We start from the raw sequence: 17,960 nt of genomic DNA on the forward strand, positions 1-17,960 counted from the left end.
TACCTCCCCCACCACTGCTTAGTGGTATATCCACCAGCACAATCCCCCAAGGCCACAGCAGAAACTCCTCGTACATTTACAGAAGGAGGATTCTTGGACCTTACCCCCAGAGCTGCAGAAGCCAGATCTCTGGAGGTGAGTGGGTGCCAGCATCTGCATTTTTGAAAGGCATGCCCAGCAACTCTTACAAGATCTTCCTCTCTGGACTATAAACTCCTCAAATACAGATATCTGTTTCTTTCATTCGCCATTGTATTCCAATCCTGGCACATAGGAGGTACTCAATGTAAATATGTGTTGAATAAGTAAATAATTCTATCTTTTCTCCTTGCATATATTTTTCTTCTGAAATTTTTTTTTTGAAATATACACTCACAGCTTCCACTCAACCACAGGTAAGGCGCTTACCATGTACTGGTCATTGTCCTCTGAGTTTTGCAAGCATATGTAACAAACCCATAAAGTAATTATTATTTATCCCCCCATTTCTGATGAAAAATCCTAGATAGAGAGAAGTTATGTAATATGTCCAACATCACATCTAGGAAATAGTAGAAGCATATTTAAACTCCAATTGTAAATCCAGTCTTCGTGCCTCACATCTGCATGCAACTTGAACGTTTCTCAGGTTTTTAATAATGTTCTACATTTTTGAATGGTAACATGGCATTCTATCATATAGATTTGCCAGAACTTAAGAAATTATTGGACAGTTCCTCTCTGTTTTTTATAACACTACATAAAAAGCATACTAACTAGGGGTGTCTGGGTACTGCAGTCAGTTAAGTGTCCTTGGTTTTGGCTCAGGTCATGATCTCAGGGTCACGATCTTAGGGTGGTGAGATCAAACCCCACTCTAGAGTCCGCACTCAGCATGGAGTCTGCTCAAGATTCTCTTTCCCTATCCCTCTGCCCTGCATGCTCTCTCTCTCTCAAATAAATAATAAAATAAATCATAAAAAAAAAATACACATACGTGTTAACTACATTTTCCCACAACCATATTATTTTTCCCTTAGAATCACTTCCTGAAAGTGAAATTACTAGGTCAAAAAAATCTGTACACTTTTTGGGCTCTTGATTCATATTGATAAATTGTCCTAAAATATTTTAATAAGATACACACCTACAGCAGAACAAATGTGCCTATCTCTCCCATTAAACAATTACAGAAAATTTGAATATCATTAAAAATATATATCTGTGGCTGCTGTGGTCTGGGGAATATTTTAGTTCTTTTTTAATGAAAGCATTTCTCACAGGGCAGGATCCTGATGGTTCGAGCAGACAAATAATTAAGCAGGAAGATAGTTCTTTCCCACAACTCCTGGAAATACCCTAGGTATTCTTCTCTCCACACATTTGGGAGAGGAATGTGTGTCTTTATTGTGTTTTGTTTTACCTCTGTACCTTTACTTACTGTAAACCCCCACGATATTTTCATGTCTATGCATTCCACAAATTCACCTCCTTAAGTATCCAGCCCTTGGTGATCATGCTCCTCAGATGATTTATGAATCTTTGAATGCTAAGGACCAACAGAAGCCTTGTCTACTGTGATTATACAGACTCTTAATAAAGAAACTGAGGCTCAGCCAGGCTGAATAAATTGCCCAAGATCACACGGCACAGTCTAGATTCTCAGAGCTGATGCTCTTCACCACCACCCTCCACTGACGTTCTTTCTTAGCAGTACTTACCACCTGTGTGAGAAAACCCAGTCTGCAAATCAACCATTCCCAGGATTGACTAACCGTGCATCTACAAAAAAAAAAAAAAGAGCTTACTTCTCCCTATGCAGAGGAGAAGGAAAGAGGCTCTACTCTTTGCCAGAGCACTTCAAATGTAACCATCACTCCTCCAGTCACTGGCTTCAAATGTTTTGCCTCTGGTGTATCTGAAATCATTATTGATCCAGAGTGTTCTCTAAAACTGTGAGTGAGCTCACAATCTACTATGGTCTGCAGACCAGCCAGGCTCCTAGGAGCAGCTGCTTTCTTGATCAGCTCTTTCTGGCTCATATTTACTCTGAGAAACTGGAAGTTAAAAGTAAAAGCAAATAAAGATGGAATTTAATTATGTTGATCAAAGACACAGTGTGCAAGGAATGTTGTTCTTCTCCTCTGATAAGCAAAAGAGAAAGTTTGAGTTGGCACCCAGGCATTAACTGATTTGACAACTTCGCTCTGTACCCATCTGTACTGCATCACTGTCATCCATTGATTGCATGTAAACTCTAAAGGGCCAGGGACTTGATCTGTCACTCACCATGCTGGTATCTGTTAGAACTGATAAAGAGATTTAGAGTAACTTAAACCATTCTGAGTTTATTGTTTTCTAAGTGAGCCCAAAGGAAGGCAGCCTCAGGTTTGTCTGACAGCTCAACCAAGTCATCAGGATCCAGGCTATCCTGTATTTCTGCTCTAACATCCTCATATTGGTTCTTTCCACCCAAGGTTAGTGCTCCAGGTTCCCAAGCTCCAGGCATTAACTCCCCACTCAAGGCAGGAAAACAGGAGAGGAGGTGGTATGACCTTTCATGTCTGCCCTTTTCATGAGGAAAGCAAATGCTTTCCCAGAGACAGCTATCCTTCCTCTTACATCTCATCTAGCTTAGGATCACATGGTTACTAGATTAGAGGCTGGGGTGGGGAGAAGTATCTTGCTCAATTTACAACAATCAAAAGTCTTCACTGGAGTCAAACAAATTCTTGCCCTAATAGAATTTCCCATAGAATTGAAATTCTATGAGAAAGGAAGAAAAGAGGGATTGGTAAATGACAACTGTATACAAGGCTCATAGCAGAAGGCCTGGCACATAGCAAGCACTCAGTGAAAACATATTCAGTAAGTCAATAAACGCCCTTGTTCTGTAGCTAAGAATGGAGAGAGGAATGTGGATTGAGTTCAAAGAGGAGAACAGAAGAGGGTGGAAGGAATGGGGTGGCATCTGCTTCCCATCTATTCTTAGAATAGGTTTAAGCTGCTATGGTTAAGGGAGTAAAGGCCAGAAATGGTGGGAACTATAATTCATGAGCATGACCATAACTCCTGGTGCTACTTTGGAAAAAGGATGATGGCCAGGGGCTCCTGGCACTGTTCACAAGGGCCCAGTGATAACGGGGCACAGGGCTGGGAAGGGGCCTTTCTCCAGGGCACCACATAACCTAGCTAAACTCTGCCCATTCTCAAAGATGCAAGCTTTGAGAACATCCAGAGAGTCCCCTTTGTAGGAAAGCCCCAATGTCCTCATGATGGGAACTGAGGAAGCTGCAGCAGGTGGCTCTCCAAGCAGCAGGCTCTGTCAGGTGGGAGCAGAAGAGAGGAGGGAGGAGGCCATGTAGATATTACAGCTGAACAGACTGGCTGTGGGAGAAACTGAGATGAGCCTTGACAATCCCAGAAATGACCAGGGAAGACTTTGAGGGGGCAAATGCTATCAGCCAAGCAGGTGGAGGCTTGTGCCAACACAGTTTGTATTTCTAGGTTGGTGGCATTTCTGTTGCAAGTGGACAAGACAGAGTTGGCTACGGTTTTCCCATACAGAGAAATATGGCCTACCTAGATTCTCAGAGCAAGTGACTGCCAGTGAGAAGTCTACCTGGAAAGCCAGAGTTCAACTTCTCTGTTAGGATGTGAGGATTATGTAGACAGAGCAGGAATCAGGAGAATAATTGGCAGCCAGGACCTCTCCTATCTCTAGGCTGTACGTGGAACCAGACAGACAACTAGTCTGTCACTGGTTCAGATGGCCTCTTCTCCTCCCCTGGGCCTCAATTACCTTATTTATAAGGTGAAGGGATCACATTTCATCTCTAAGGTCCTTTTCAATACTAGTGTCCTATATTGTTAAAGAATCTACAAACAAGAAAGAAGTTAAAATAAATCAGAGTGACTGTCCTGAGCATATAAATAAAAGTGTGGCCAGACCAAGAAGCAGTAAGATGTGGTGGCTGAGGGTTCAGACTCTACACTCAGCCAGACCTGGGCTTAGGGCCATGATCTGTCTCTTACCCTATGACCTCCTGCTTTTAAACCTCAGATGGGTTTTCCTTATCAAATGGGAATAATACCACCAATCTCAGGAAGTAGTTTTGAGAACAAAATAATATACTCATGATAGCAAAGTACCTAGCAAAGTACCAAGCAAATATGAGGTGCCTCACCTCATAAATGGTACTTTCAACAAACCAAAAAGATGAATCCCTATGTGATAACATTCCTTTAGGACTTCAGAAATCAAAGTATCCTGGTTTTGGTTTCCAAATCTTTGTTCCAAAAGAACTATCCATTTTCCAACCAGCAACTTTTTGAGTTCAAGAAAAAAGCCAGAACCGTCATGCCTTCCTGAAAGCTTGGTGTCTAGGTGTTTTACATGGGGGTATTCCCAGGGTTAACTCTGGACTCAGAAAGTTGTGCAGAGGCCCTCTATCCTGGGAAGGGCCCACCCTTTTTCCTTTTGTGGGCCTTGTCTTGTTGGATAGCCAAATAAGAAGCTCTGCCCACTCACATTCAAAAATCTATTCATTAATGGGATGCAATTCACATTATGTGCCACTAATTACCCTAGGAAGGCAGTAAAAATTAATAAGGAACTAGAGTTTAATTGTTTGATAATGACAGGGAGTTCCAAAGTGCCCTCTTGAGTAATAAAATTAACATTTAAACTAGTTCAGTCAAAGAACCTTCCCTTAAACATAACTCTTCACCATTAGTATGGCTTATTTATTTATTTTATTTTGGGGAAGCTCTAAGCATCACAGATTTATACTGAACTTTGAGAACCTGCCTAATGTTCCAGGACAGTGACTAGAATGTTTGCAGTGTTTCAGGTGAACTATGAATGGACTCTCTATACTCATGTACACATAATAAAATCAGATTGTCCTACATTTATTTAACCAAAGATAGAGAAGCTTCTCAGAAACCATGGTGTCAGGGAGATGGAGGCTGGAGGAAGCTATCAAAACACTGACTATGGGCAGCCTGGGTGGCTCAGTAGTTTAGCCTTCAGCCCAGGGCATGATCCTGGAGTCCTGGAATCGAGTCCCACTTCGGGCTCCCTGCATGGAACCTGCTTCTCCCTCTGCCTGTGTCTCTGCCTCTGTTTCTCTCTATATCTCTCATGAATAAATAAATAAAATCTTAAAAACAAAACCAAAAACAAAACACTGGCTAGAATAGGGTCCTACAAAACCTTAAAAAAAAAATGTTGCTATAATGCCATTCTTTCACATTTGAGCTTGTATCACTATTCCAGGGTCTTTGCTAAACTTTTGTTAAAGGGAATATGGTGGTTTTAAAACATGCCTGTAAAAAGTAGAGCCTAATTTCCTTTCCCTGAATATAAGGAACATTTAGTGATTCTCTTCTAACAAATATAATATGGCAGAAGTGATGCTGTGCAACTTCTAGAATCAGATTCTAAAATGGATTCAGTTTCCACCTGGCTCCCTGTCTTGAGACATTTGCCTTGGAATCCAATCACCAGGTCGTAAGGAAGCCCAGGCACGTGAAGAACCTACAACCAGGTTCCCAGCCAGCTAGGTCCCTAGCCAACAACATCAACAGCCAGACTTATAAGTGAATAATCCTTTAGATGATTCTAGCATTCAGCCTTTGACCCACTCCACCTGAGGCCCCAGACATGTCATGCCCTCCTGTGCTCTGAACTCCTAACCCACAGAAACCAGGAAGAGATATTAAATGACAGTCATTATTTTACACCACAAAACTCAGGGATAAACTATTATGAAGCAATAGATGACTCAAAAGGAAATTTTACAGACATTGAGCCTCCTAGTCCTTAACAAAGCCCTGGGCCAGGAAGGCCTCATGCACAGAGGGTCAGTCTCAACTATGCCTGACCGTTGCCCTAGTCACCAGCTTTTCAACATACATGCTTGTCATCCTGCTGGGTGACATACCTCAAAAGAAGCTCATTAGCTCTGAGCAATCTTAAGGTTGAAGGGTTTTCTTATAATTCACAGATAGGACTAAGCACAGTTTATCTACCAGGGATGTTTGCTTTCCCTAAAGAGCTAAGGATTGGCATGGATAAGCCTTGAAAGTGGCCTTTCAGAGAGCCCCATCATGCTGTGGCTCATGTTACACATGCTTGGGAGAGAGGAAAAGCCAGCAGAGAGAAAATGGCTATGTGGCCATGCCCACCTCTCCTCCCTCCACCCCAACTCCACACCCCATGTGAGTGTCTCTCATACCAGTGCTGCTATCCTCCCAGCCAAGCTAGCTGTCTTCTCATTCATTCATTTGTTCAATATGTATTGTTTACCGCATTAGGAGAAACAGACATTAAACATATCATCAAACAAACAAAGAACTCCACTTGCCTTAAGCATTAATAGGGGGACATACATACAGGGTCTTCTGGGGAGCTAGGGATATTTAAGCTGAGACCTAAAAAATCAGAAAACCAGTAAAGCAGATAGGGGAGGGGTGGGAGCATTGTAAGAGCCTTCCAAACAAAAGGCCACACAATAGGAAGAAAGTGTGTGTACCTGGGGATCTAAGGAAAGATCAGTCAGGGTGCCAGGAGTGGAGAAATCAAGAGAGAGAATGCTGCAGAAGACTCTGAGGAAGGAGGGAGCAACCAATCATTCAGGGTCATGTAAAAAGATTTTGTCTATATTCTAAGGACAGGCAGCTACATAGTGTTTAAAACAGGAGAGTAACATAGTTAAATTTCTTCTGTCAAATAACTTCAGCCCCCAGCCCCATCATTTCCCATCTGCATGGATACCTCTTATAACCCAGACCATATTACATTGTAGTTAGCTGCTTAGGTATCTTTTCTCCCAGGCCTGCCTAATGGTCTCTTGAGAGCAGAGAACATGTCCTAACCATAACTGTAACTCCATCAGGCTTCCTACTGTCTTTGGTATGGAGTGCAAACTCTTTCTGTGGCCTGAAAGACTTGGCACTATGTGTCCCATACCCACTTCTTCAGGATCACCTTAAGTCATCTCCTTTGCTCTCCAGTGATCCATCATAATCTAGCCACAACAGCAGGCACATCACTTTCTAGGGGGCTTTTCCAGAAGCTCTGGCTAGGATAGCACAACTACTTAATATTCTCAGAACAACCAATGCTTCCCCATCACAGCACCTACTAGGATTTGTATCACTACTTATACATTATTGGTTTGATATCAATCTCTCCTCCTACACCGTCTGTTTCATAAAAGTAAAGAACTTGTCAGCCGTGGTCACCATTATGTCCCAGTACTTGGTACTGTGAGGCTTGTACTTGGCATTCAACAAAGAGTTGTTGAATGACAGGATAAATGAGTAAGAATGCATGAAAAGGTAAATGAATGGATGAATTAATGCATGATCTCAGTGGCCACCCAGGCCAACTCAACAGCTGATGTTGAAGACCTCTCTCTGATTGCTCTCCAAATACCTTCAATGACATAACCTCATTGCTGGCCTCACCGGCTCTCTACTGGAAGAAATCAATGTTAGTGAAGGCTTTATGGAATAAATGGAAAGTCAAAATGGGTAGAGAAGGCCAGGAAGGCATTTCTGGCAAAGTCTGAGTAGTTATTATCTTATTCCTTCTGCCAAGCAAGAGGAGGAAAGCTGGCAAACACCCATGTTCAGTGAATGAGTCCATGTAAATGTTGATATGCATAGCACTTTGGCTGCATTCATAAGCTCCCCAAGTCTAGGGCATTTCAGAATAGTTCACAGGAACTAATGGGGTCAAATAGATTTCTCCAGGTTAGTGCTTCTCCAACTATCTCTGGTAAAGGGCCAGGTTTTGTTTTCATTTTCAATCCATCAGAGATCAATACTTTACAAAATACAGAAATTATTTGCTTGGATAAGGCAGCAATGTCAAATTGCTATCAAGTTTCTAAATGCTTACCTACCATTTCCATAATCATTTCATCATGAGTACCAAATATTTTGTAGGCCTACAGCTAGCTGCCAACGACACTTTGAGTAGCATTAATTCAAGTCAGTACTTGCACTCCCACTACCTCATTCTTAGCCATGGCAGATATTGCTAACCCATCACTATACCTTTCCCCATCAAGCCCATGTCTGGCCTTAAAAATCTTTCTCATCCTAGTATTCAAGACAGTCATCATCATATCAAGGAAGAGATCCCACAGGAAGTTAAAACTTATTTACCATCCCTGCTCTACATGATCCATAGATTGGCCATTTGTCATAGGCATGCCCAGGATAGAGAAATATCTGTGTTTTTGTGTCCAGCCTAACGAAAAGTTTATGGAGGATGAACATTTCATAATTCAATCAGAGAAAAACAATTATCATGTGATCTCACTCATATGTGGAATTTAAGAAACAAAACAGAGGATCATAGGGGAAAAGAGGAAAAAATAAAACAAGACAATCAGAGAAGGAGAAAAACCATAAGAAACTCTTAATCATAGGTAACAAATTGAGGGTCACTGGAGGGCAGGGGATGGAGGGATGGGGTAACTGAGTGATGGACATTAAGGAGGGCCCATGATGTAATGAGCACTAGGTATTATATGAGGCTGATGAATCACTGGCCTCTACCTCTGAAACTAATTTTAATTAACAATTATGTGTTAATTGAGTTTCAATTCTTAAAATTTTTATTAAATAATTTTTTTAAATAAACGTATATTCCAGGTAATAAATAAAGAGGGAATAATAGAATTAGCATATTCCCACTTTGCAATCCTAGATAAATTAATAGACCAAATCGATGATTATAAAAGTTAACGAAAAGATGATTTGCTTTTCAGCACCAAAAAAAAAAGAGAGAGAGAATGGCCATTTCATCAAAAGAGTACCTCCTAGACTCATTCAGTCCGTTAACAACCTTTTTGCAGCTTGAGAAACCCTTAATTCCTACATCCTAAGAGAAGATGTAGCAATCTATACCACATACAGAAACTTCTGATGTGTTCTCAGATTTAAACTATGTGGATCACATTTGGGAACAAACACTGGCCCTTTATTGCTTTGATTCTCTTTCCTCAAATTCTCCATTCCTATGACTCACCTGCTTTTATTTCAAGTTGTCACAGGGGCTCATTCACAGTGGTTGTTTGCATTTCTCATTGAACTCTTTGTCAAAACAGTGAGGGTTTTCATTCCTCCCATATTCAATCTTTTCTTAAGCAGGATTAAAACCGTTTAGCTCTTCTCTGGTAACAACCAAGCTGTGATCCAACTTCCAGTCATTGTCTCTGAGAGGCCACAGAAGAATATACAAGGGGGAGAGAATTAATCTGTTGTCTCTGGGCTACAGATCTGAAGCTCACTCTAAAGAAAGGCAAGTTTCACTTCAAATTTTTTCTCTCAACCTCAGCTATAAAGTTTGCTTTGAAATGTTTTTTACAAGTTCTTCATGGTCCCTACAAACCACAGACTCAAGACTATTATTGCTGGAATGTATTATACAGAGCATCTGGCTAACCTGGAGCCCTCTTTAGACTAGGGGGGAAGCAATGAGGCTTGTCTAAGGAGTCAGAAGGCTGGAGGTCCTCCCTAACCAGCTGATGACCTCACAAGAGCTAATTCACCTCTCAGAGCCCATTTCCAAGGGAAACAGATAAGGTCCTAAGTGGATTGTGACCCACTTATGGGGCTAGGTGAGAACTAAACAAGACAATGTGAACAAGAGCACTTTGACAATGAGAACCCTATGTGAATGTGGGGATCTTAATTAACTGTCTTTCTGATAGCACCACAGTGAACAGGAGGCCAGCACCAAAGTAGAAATCCTGGTAGTAGAAAGAAGGGTATGGATGATCCAACATACCCTTTGACAAAGACCACTTGAGAACTGGAATGAATCTAAGGAAAAGAATGAGGGGTGGGGTGGGGTGTCCCATTTACAGTCCAACTAAGAGATGAAAGTAGCTTGAACTAGGGTGGTGGTCATGAAAGGAAAAAGTGGACAGATTCAATAATATTTGTTAGGCAAAATATCCAGGCTAGATGGTGAATTTGACATGTGAAAGGAGAAGAAGGGGGCATGTTCAGGTGACATCTTTGGCTTACTTAACTGGATGACAGACAGTATGGTTCAATAAGATAGGAAAGAACAGGAGAGACCCAGGTAAGTGGGGCACAGATGAGAGATGGTAGGCTTGCTTTTGAATGCATTGAGTTTGAGGTGCCTTTGAAATATCCAAGTAGAAATGTCAAATAGGCCATTGGAGTTGAGTGGATTTGGATAGCTCAGATATAAAATGCCAAGCATATCCACATAGGTGGGAATTGGAGTCATTGGCTAAGATAAGATCACCTAAAGAGAGATCACAAAGTAAGAAAAGAGCTGGGTGTAGGGCTAGGTCTTGAGGAACCATCACATTTAATGGCAGAGTAGGTAGGATGAACTTCTAGAGAAACTAAGAAGAAAACAGAGAGACAGAAGGAAAAGCAGAATAGAGTTTTTAACAAAGGGAAGAACATAATTCAAGAAGAAATAGCCAGTAGCACCAAGTACTGATAGGGGTTCATTTAAGATAAAGGCTAAAAAAATATCCATTATATGAGCAATGGAGGCCATAAATGCCCTTTGACCTTTCGTGATAGAGATCAAATTCCAGGTCCTTTCCAAATAGTGTCTCTTGCCTGTTCCTTGCCTCCTTGCCACCCAAGGTTAAGAACGGACCTCAGCTCTTTGGGAAACCAATCTTCTTTGGGGTCCTGAACACTGGCTATTTCAACACAACTGTTTGGGGCTTCAGCTAAACCTGTAACTTTCAGGCAGCTCTATTCCACCCTACATATTAATAAATCATATCTACTGAGATTTCTTTCCTCCAGATCACAGATGGAAAATATTCAGCATGCCTATTAACACCCACCAAATACGAGTCCACATCTGACATCACTAATCGATCACAAGTCCTCACCTAAAAATGTGTGCCTCGAAACTCTGAAAGTATCTTTACATCTCACATGGTAGGATAGCTATATAGTACAGGACCCCAAATCCCTGACCTCAGTGTTCCCCATTTACCAACCTCCTTTGAGGGACACAAGACACAGAGGAGACAGATGAGACACATTCCACACCCAGCGTCCCTTTGTTCCTGGTTTCAGGTCCCTGGCTAACTCGCCACATGCAGTCCTTGGCCAGACCATTACATCCATTCCCAACATTGATGTGATTTGCAGTGATTTGCTTTGGAAATCAAAGCTGGGGATTCTGGGCTTTATCTGAAAAGCAGGCCCTGCTGCACTAGAAAGGGGGAACAACTCAGTTCACAGCAGAGTTGTCTCTGTTTGGCATTTCTCGTCAGACATGAACACTCACCAGGTCCTGCCCAGCATGGACAATGCACATGTGACTTGCCAGCCTGATTTGGGAGGATAATAAGCAAAACAAAGGAGCAGATGATCATGGAGGCTTATTTGCCGTCTGCACGGTTTATATTTAGCCATCTTGTGACTGAGTTGCAGGCCTTGTGTGGCAGTCACCCTTGGGAAATTCAATCCTGGCAGATACAGAGTGTGACAGACCAGGGAGAGGGTAAAGAGCGTCTTAAAATGCCACTTTAAGGCACAGGAAAGAGGGTCAGACCAATAAGCAGTCAGCTGATGACAGTAGAGACTCAAAATGGAAGGGAATGTAAAAATGTGTAAGGGGACATTTTTAATAGTTTGTAAATTGCTCAGCACACAGGTGTTGAAGTCTCTTCTCACTTTTCAATCTACCTAGTGTGCCATGGGCAGAAGCCATTTCCCGGTTCCGTAGAATGAACATCCTAGAGAGGATGATCCCTAAGATGCTGTGATTCCCCCCCATGACCAGGTAAAGAGAGGCAACCTATGGGGTGTGCAATGGGTGGGGTGAATTGGGAGCTGTGGGCTTATTAAAATCTTGGGGAAGTCAGGACGCCTGGGTGGCTCAGCAGTTGAGCCCCTGCCTTCAGCTCAGGGCATGATCCTGGGTTCTGGGATCGAGTCCAGCATCAGGCTCTTGCAGGGAGCCTACTTCTCCCTTTGCCTGTGTCTCTGCCTCTCTCTCTCTCTCTCTGTGTGTGTGTCTCTCATGAATAAATAAATAAATAAATCTTTACAAGCAAAAATCTTGGGGAAGTCATAATAGAACATTCTGCAGTCTTTAAAAATGGTGGTGCTGATGCTACCCAACCAAAATTGAACTTCCATTAAAATGTATCTCAAGGGATTAGAGTACAGACACACACATATACACAAATGTATCTCAAAATTAAAATAATCTTTAGAGAAAAAAAGACAGGGCTAACCTATGTTAATGGAAATTGAAAGTATTGATAATATCTTGCTAAGTAAGAACGGCGGCTGCCTTGTGAAGCAGCTGCTTATTGTCAATAAGGCAGCACAGGGGTGGGAGACAGTGGTTACTGGAGATGGGAGGGGGTCCCCAAAGAGGAAGGAGAGTCCTCACCTCACCCCTGATGATCCCTCCCACTCTTTATTTTGGGACAAAGGTGTCTAGGAATGTGAATCCCAGAAACTGATGCTACCAGAGAAAGGAGGTTTTTATACAGGTTTTTGTTGTCACCTGTTTTGCTTTGGTTTCGTTTTTTATCTCCATGATGTTTGATAGCGGAGTCCATGAAGAGACAGCCCAATCCACCATCTTCCCCCAGCTTGAGGCAGCAGGAGGAGTGTAGACAGGAGTGGGTCCTTAGGAACCCAGCCTGGTGGGGCCCTTCTTAGAACAAAACTGTGGCTTTAGACAGAAGTTCCACCTTTTGATGAGACCCAGCCTCCTAGACACAGTCTTGTCTGGGCATAAATCTTATAATTCTCCAATGACAAGGCAGGAAGGTCCTTATGGACCACTCAGCGTTCCCAGAGCAGTCCTGTTTTCATGCTGCTCTCAAGCTGGCAGCCTCCTGAGTTAGTCCAGTAAGGCTCTGGATTCCAGGATAACGGAGGGTTTAATGTGAGTTTCAGGGAGAGAAATGCTTCTCACATATAGTCATCCAGTCCCCCCGGCAGATCCGATGCTTCATCCTCATCAAGGCAAAGCAGATTCTGACTGTCATGGTGTGATTTCAAAGAGCCAAGAGTCAGTCTCTCTCTCTCTCTCTTTCTCTCTCTCTCTCTCTCCCTGCCAAAACTCCACCTGTAGCTCTTCATTCCTTTGTGTTAAAGTGTTTTCATCTAAAACACTAAATGAAAGGAGGCAGGAGTCAGAAAACAAAACTCCCTCATATGAAAGAGCCCCCAAAGTCAGAAATTATGCCAGTGGGTATCTAAGAGGGGGAGGAGGTCCCCAGACTCATCTACTTGGAACCTGAAGGGACTTTTCACATCCTGCCATCCTTTAAGGAAGGAGCAGGCTAGGTCCAGAGGGCTTACATCTCTTGAGCAGGGCCACACAGCACACTAGGAACTGGGGATGGGGCCCTCTGGATCCTATCCACATTTCAAAGGACTCCTCAAGATTACATTTTAATTCAAGACTCCCATTCCTTTGGTTTACAGACAACAGGAACCTCCCTCACCAAAAGCCCCCCTTAGAATTTTCTTTTCTGGCACTAGCATCCTTGCGAATGGAATCATCCTTGTAAATAGGCTTGGTGTACCTGAGCTGGGAGCTTGGCGCGTCCCGCACCTGCGCGAGCCCCGGCCCCTGCCCTTCTCACCTGCAGGCTTGGGCGGCCGCGGGCGCAGCCTTCGTCGTTTGCCTTGGCGCTCCTGCCCCCTAGTGGCAGCAAACTTTGCTGCAGGCACATTCCCTAGACCAACGCAAAGAAGGGAAATTGGATGAGGAGAGAGAGAGGCAACTCGCGTCCTTCTCTAAAAAAGGAAGACCTCGTTAGGGGACAGTGTTTTTAACCTCACGCACAAAAACGCAACCAACTACACATTAGCTCGCAGCAGATTTGAACCTGCGGAGAGGTGAGGCCCAAGCCCCAAGGATCCCGGGTTGAAAACAGGTTATGTAACTGACTCAGGGCCTCGTGAGACTCCTGCGGCTCCCAGGAGGCAGGAACCGAGGATCTAAGATAGCAAAGGAGAGGGACGGTGGTATAGGGCGCCCCTCTCCGCCAGCAATCACCAGCGTGAATGAGTGCAAGGTCCTGCCCTGGCTCCTCCCAGGTGGCGCCCAGTTGGAGGCCCTGATCCCCGCTCTCCGCTTGGCTGACTCCGGCTCCTTCTGCTCATCCCAGTTCAGAGCTTCCCTCCCCTTAGCGGTCGAGATGCGCCCTCATCAGAAGCTCTCGGGACACCAGGTATTTTTCTTTCATGGTTGCTGAGTCTGTGTTTCTCGGATTATTTCCACGCCCACGCTGACATGTCAGGTCCCTGAGGACAAACACCAAGGCTACTTTGCCGACTACTGAATCTATGTCTTTAAAACAGCAATGAGGACATAGGAGGACTTCAATTAATAGTTCTCAATGGAATTAATAAAGTCATAAGTGTTGGTTGAATGACTGAATTACATCTGGGTACAGATTTTAAAAAAAGCAAACAGATTTCATCTTAACAGAGAAAAGAGAACTACATTTCAGGGCTTCAGGGCTGTGGCACAAGGATTGTGATTAGTGCCCTTCTTGCCATGTCTCGGACTCGCCGCGTCTGTAAAAGACAGAAAGTTCTTCTAAAGATGGAGACCTCTCTGGACTATCACCCCAAATGCTCACCACCACCCTTGGGGCAGGGAGCTGGGCAAGTGTCTACCATAATTACGCTTTTTGATGGTCAGCCTTCACAGTCTCAGCTTTTTTTCTCTGCTGTAGTAGGAAAATCTGCCTGGGAACTGAAGGACAAATGGGTTGAGAGGCTGTGAGGATATCAGAACTGACCTCCGAGGCCACCTCACTGGGTGACCTTGGATGGTGCCTCCCCGCACTGGCTCTCCATTGTCCCATTTGTAAAATCAGGATATTGGGGAATGTAACCTCAAAACCACCAGTTTTCAGGTGTCAGAAAGCCAACTTAAACTGCAAAAAGGGGATATATATATTGCTCACGAAACTGAAAAGCCATGGATTCAGGGTTGACTCAATCCAGGATATTGAGCAACGTCATCTAAGCCTGGTTTCTCTTCTCCATCCTTCAGCTCTGCTTCCCTCTGTGTGGCTCCCCTGGTGGCCAGGTTCCTTATATATGGGGTCTCTAGCAGTTCCACGTTTTAGCCCCTTAGCAGAAAAAAATAGCGGGACTTTCTCTCAAGAGTATCAGACAAAAGTCCCAGGACTGTCCTACTGGTGTCTTTGGGCCACATGCTCATCAGTGTAGTCAGGGGAAATTCTGGGACCCACCTGAATCACACGATTGCTACAACCAGAGGCCCACCACTCCGGAAGGTGGTCAGGGAAGCACTGTCAAAATGTGGGGGTACAGTTGCTAGACAGGCAAAAACAAAAACAGCACTGCAGAGGAAGTGATCTTGAAAGACGTTTCCAGCTTTGAGTAGCCTAATGTGACTGATGTGATGCCAGGGAAGTAGAAGAGAGAATAAAGCCACAGTCGTGCCCTAGAGTTAGCCCAACTCCAAACCCTTTCAAAAAAGCCTAAATGGCAAATAAGACCCTCACCACTTCTGAAGGAAGAGAAGGGGAAATGTTAAGCAGCCCCTAAAAAGCAAGCATGACATTGACCCTGCAGAAAGAAGCCCAGGGGCATAAAATGAATGGCATTTTGATAACGCCACTAAAATGGAACATTTCTATTCCCAAAAGATGGACACTGTCAGTGAGATTCATTAAAAAAAAAAAAATCTTATTAAACTTTCCCTTTCACTGCTTCTTTGTATCTCTGGTTGAAATGGAGCAGGATGCAGGTTGCCATGGTGATGGCTGAATTTTAAATAACAGGGCTCAGGAGCTCGGGCTGCTGTCTGTACCCGCCCCAGGCAGGAAGCAGTTGGGGGGAAGGAGGAGAAAGAGGCAAAGTGAGCAAAGGAAGAAAGCTGCTGGGCTCATCCCAGGACAGTAACTTCTCCAGCCTATTCTCCTTGCACTGGGAATAAGTCCCAAAAATCAGACTCTGGCTTCTTCATAGAAGGAGAGAATGTGAAGCCCAAATGTGTAAGGACAGGATCTTCAAAGTCACTTTGCCCAACCCTTCCCTGATGCACTCTCGTGACAAATGAATTTCTCCTACACTTACACCCCTTCTCATAAGCAATGGGCCCACCCACCCAAGTTTTAGAAGGGCCACTGGCAACCTGACCCTAAGAGAAATGTTCCAAGACCTAGAGGCCCTGAGAGCGAGAGCCTTAGGATTTTTAAGTGAAAGAGGAATTAGAGGGTAAGAGCCTAGTAGTTTTCAATTCAAACAGCCATGGCCACAAATTCCAGTTCTGCTCTTTTCTTTAGAATCATCTAAGAATGAAATGGAGAAATTCAGGAAGTGAGTTCCCCATGACTGGACATACTCAGGCCAGTATAGGCCAGTGAGGAGCTGACTGGCAAGAATGTTTTTAAATAGTGCCAAGTGTCGGGGATCCCTGGGTGGCGCAGCGGTTTAGCGCCTGCCTTTGGCCCAGGGCGCGATCCTGGAGACCCGGGATCGAGTCCCGCATCAGGCTCCCAGCATGGAGCCTGCTTCTCCCTCCTCCTGTGTCTCTGCCTCTCTCTCCTTCTCTCTCTCTCTCATAAATAAATGAATAAATCTTTATAATTAATTAATTAATAGTGCCAGGTGTCAGAGAGGCAGGGCCTGCTGTGGGATGCTCAGAGGAGCAGCACACCAAGACCTTCCCCTCGAAAGTTCTAACGTCCAGACCAGGGAAAGGAGAAACCAGAGAGTAAGGCTGAAGAGAACCAACAACCAGGAAGCACGGAAATCTGCCCTGCCACTTAAATGCCATGGGAAACAGCCCTGACAGGGATAGTCTTATCTCAGCAGCCTCTCTCTGCTTGCCCCACAGACCCCAGAAAGAACTTGCACTCTTGGCTGGCCCATCCCTTGGCTCCCAAAGAAAATGGCTCTTCTGTCTATGTCATAGTCAAGGCCATTCTGTGTATGTCATGGAATGGCTTCTAGAAGTTAAACAATAATAGTAATAATAATTCTATGTTTCTAACACAAAAATTGTTTCTCTAAGCTGGAAAGTGGCAAGATTATTATTATTCTCCCCAGAAGAAAGGAGAAGGGCCAAGCAGATGGGCCACTGTGACCTGCATCCCTCCACCTGTCCTGTGCCCCAGGCCTGATAATACAGCACCTTGGGGCTGGATTCCCCCTTCAAGATTCCCTGGGCAGCTTAGGATGAACAGGAAAATGGCAGTACTTTAAGAAAGAGAATAAAAGCCAGACTCAGAACTTTTAAAGGGAAGTGGCCCAGCATTCCTACCGCCAGATCAGACTTCTGTACCTTCCTGAACAGCAGCAAGAATGCAAAGGCCCCCAGCCCCAAGGTGGCAGAAGGCAGCCACCCAGCATTGGCCTTGGTCTACCATTGGTGCTGCCCAAGACCTACAGGCTTCTTTTTCTAGGGTCAAGCTTAGATCCCAAACCACCATCTCTGCCCTCATAAATCCTGCCCTGCCTGCCCTGCATATGTGTGTACACACACCTTGCCTGGAACAGAAGCAGCCTGTGGCTTTAGAAATAGCACCCAGAAATCTATATACACTAGGCTGGTACAGGCACGAAATAGCTCCTGAGGAATGCCCAGAATCCATTTGCAGAAAACCAGAGATTAGGGCCATGGGAAAGATGGGGACATATTTTCCACTCCATACCTTTTTGAACAATGTTTCTCACATGCATATAGGTCTTTTCAGAAAATAGATTCTGTTCTTCCTTCTAGAACATATATACTAAATTTGTCTTTTTCCTGGCCACTTGAGGTTATGAAAACCAAGTGTAATTTCTATTCTAACACTAAGAGTAAAGCACTGTGATGCCAGCCCAGGTCTTACCCATCCTTTGCCTCAGTTCCTGGGGCTGTAAAATGGAGTTGAAAAAAACCTACTCTACTTGTCTCAGAGACACTTCAGGAGTTCAATGAGACACAACAATAA

General features: G+C 43.9%; 1 protein-coding gene across 11 annotated transcripts in view; it reads right to left on the reverse strand.

Annotated features, from left to right (window-relative positions):
* Positions 1 to 13,760, reverse strand: part of LOC119871519 — a 120,671-nt gene extending 106,911 nt beyond the window's left edge. For 2 of the 11 annotated variants that reach the window (XR_005358322.1, XR_005358320.1), the window contains exons 1-2: positions 9,029 to 9,543; positions 1,701 to 1,761 (exon numbers count right to left, since the gene is read on the reverse strand). The gene's annotated coding sequence lies outside the window, so the exon portion shown is untranslated. Of the gene's footprint in view, positions 1 to 1,700; positions 1,762 to 9,028; positions 10,015 to 12,529; positions 13,146 to 13,622 lie in introns of those variants that run through there. The other 9 variants (XR_005358318.1, XR_005358317.1, XR_005358325.1 and 6 more) reach the window with 7 other exon arrangements.
* Positions 13,761 to 17,960: the final 4,200 nt, after the last annotated feature.

This window comes from Canis lupus, chromosome 4 (genome assembly GCF_011100685.1).
Source record: "Canis lupus familiaris isolate Mischka breed German Shepherd chromosome 4, alternate assembly UU_Cfam_GSD_1.0, whole genome shotgun sequence".
Taxonomy (NCBI): Eukaryota; Metazoa; Chordata; class Mammalia; order Carnivora; family Canidae; genus Canis; species Canis lupus.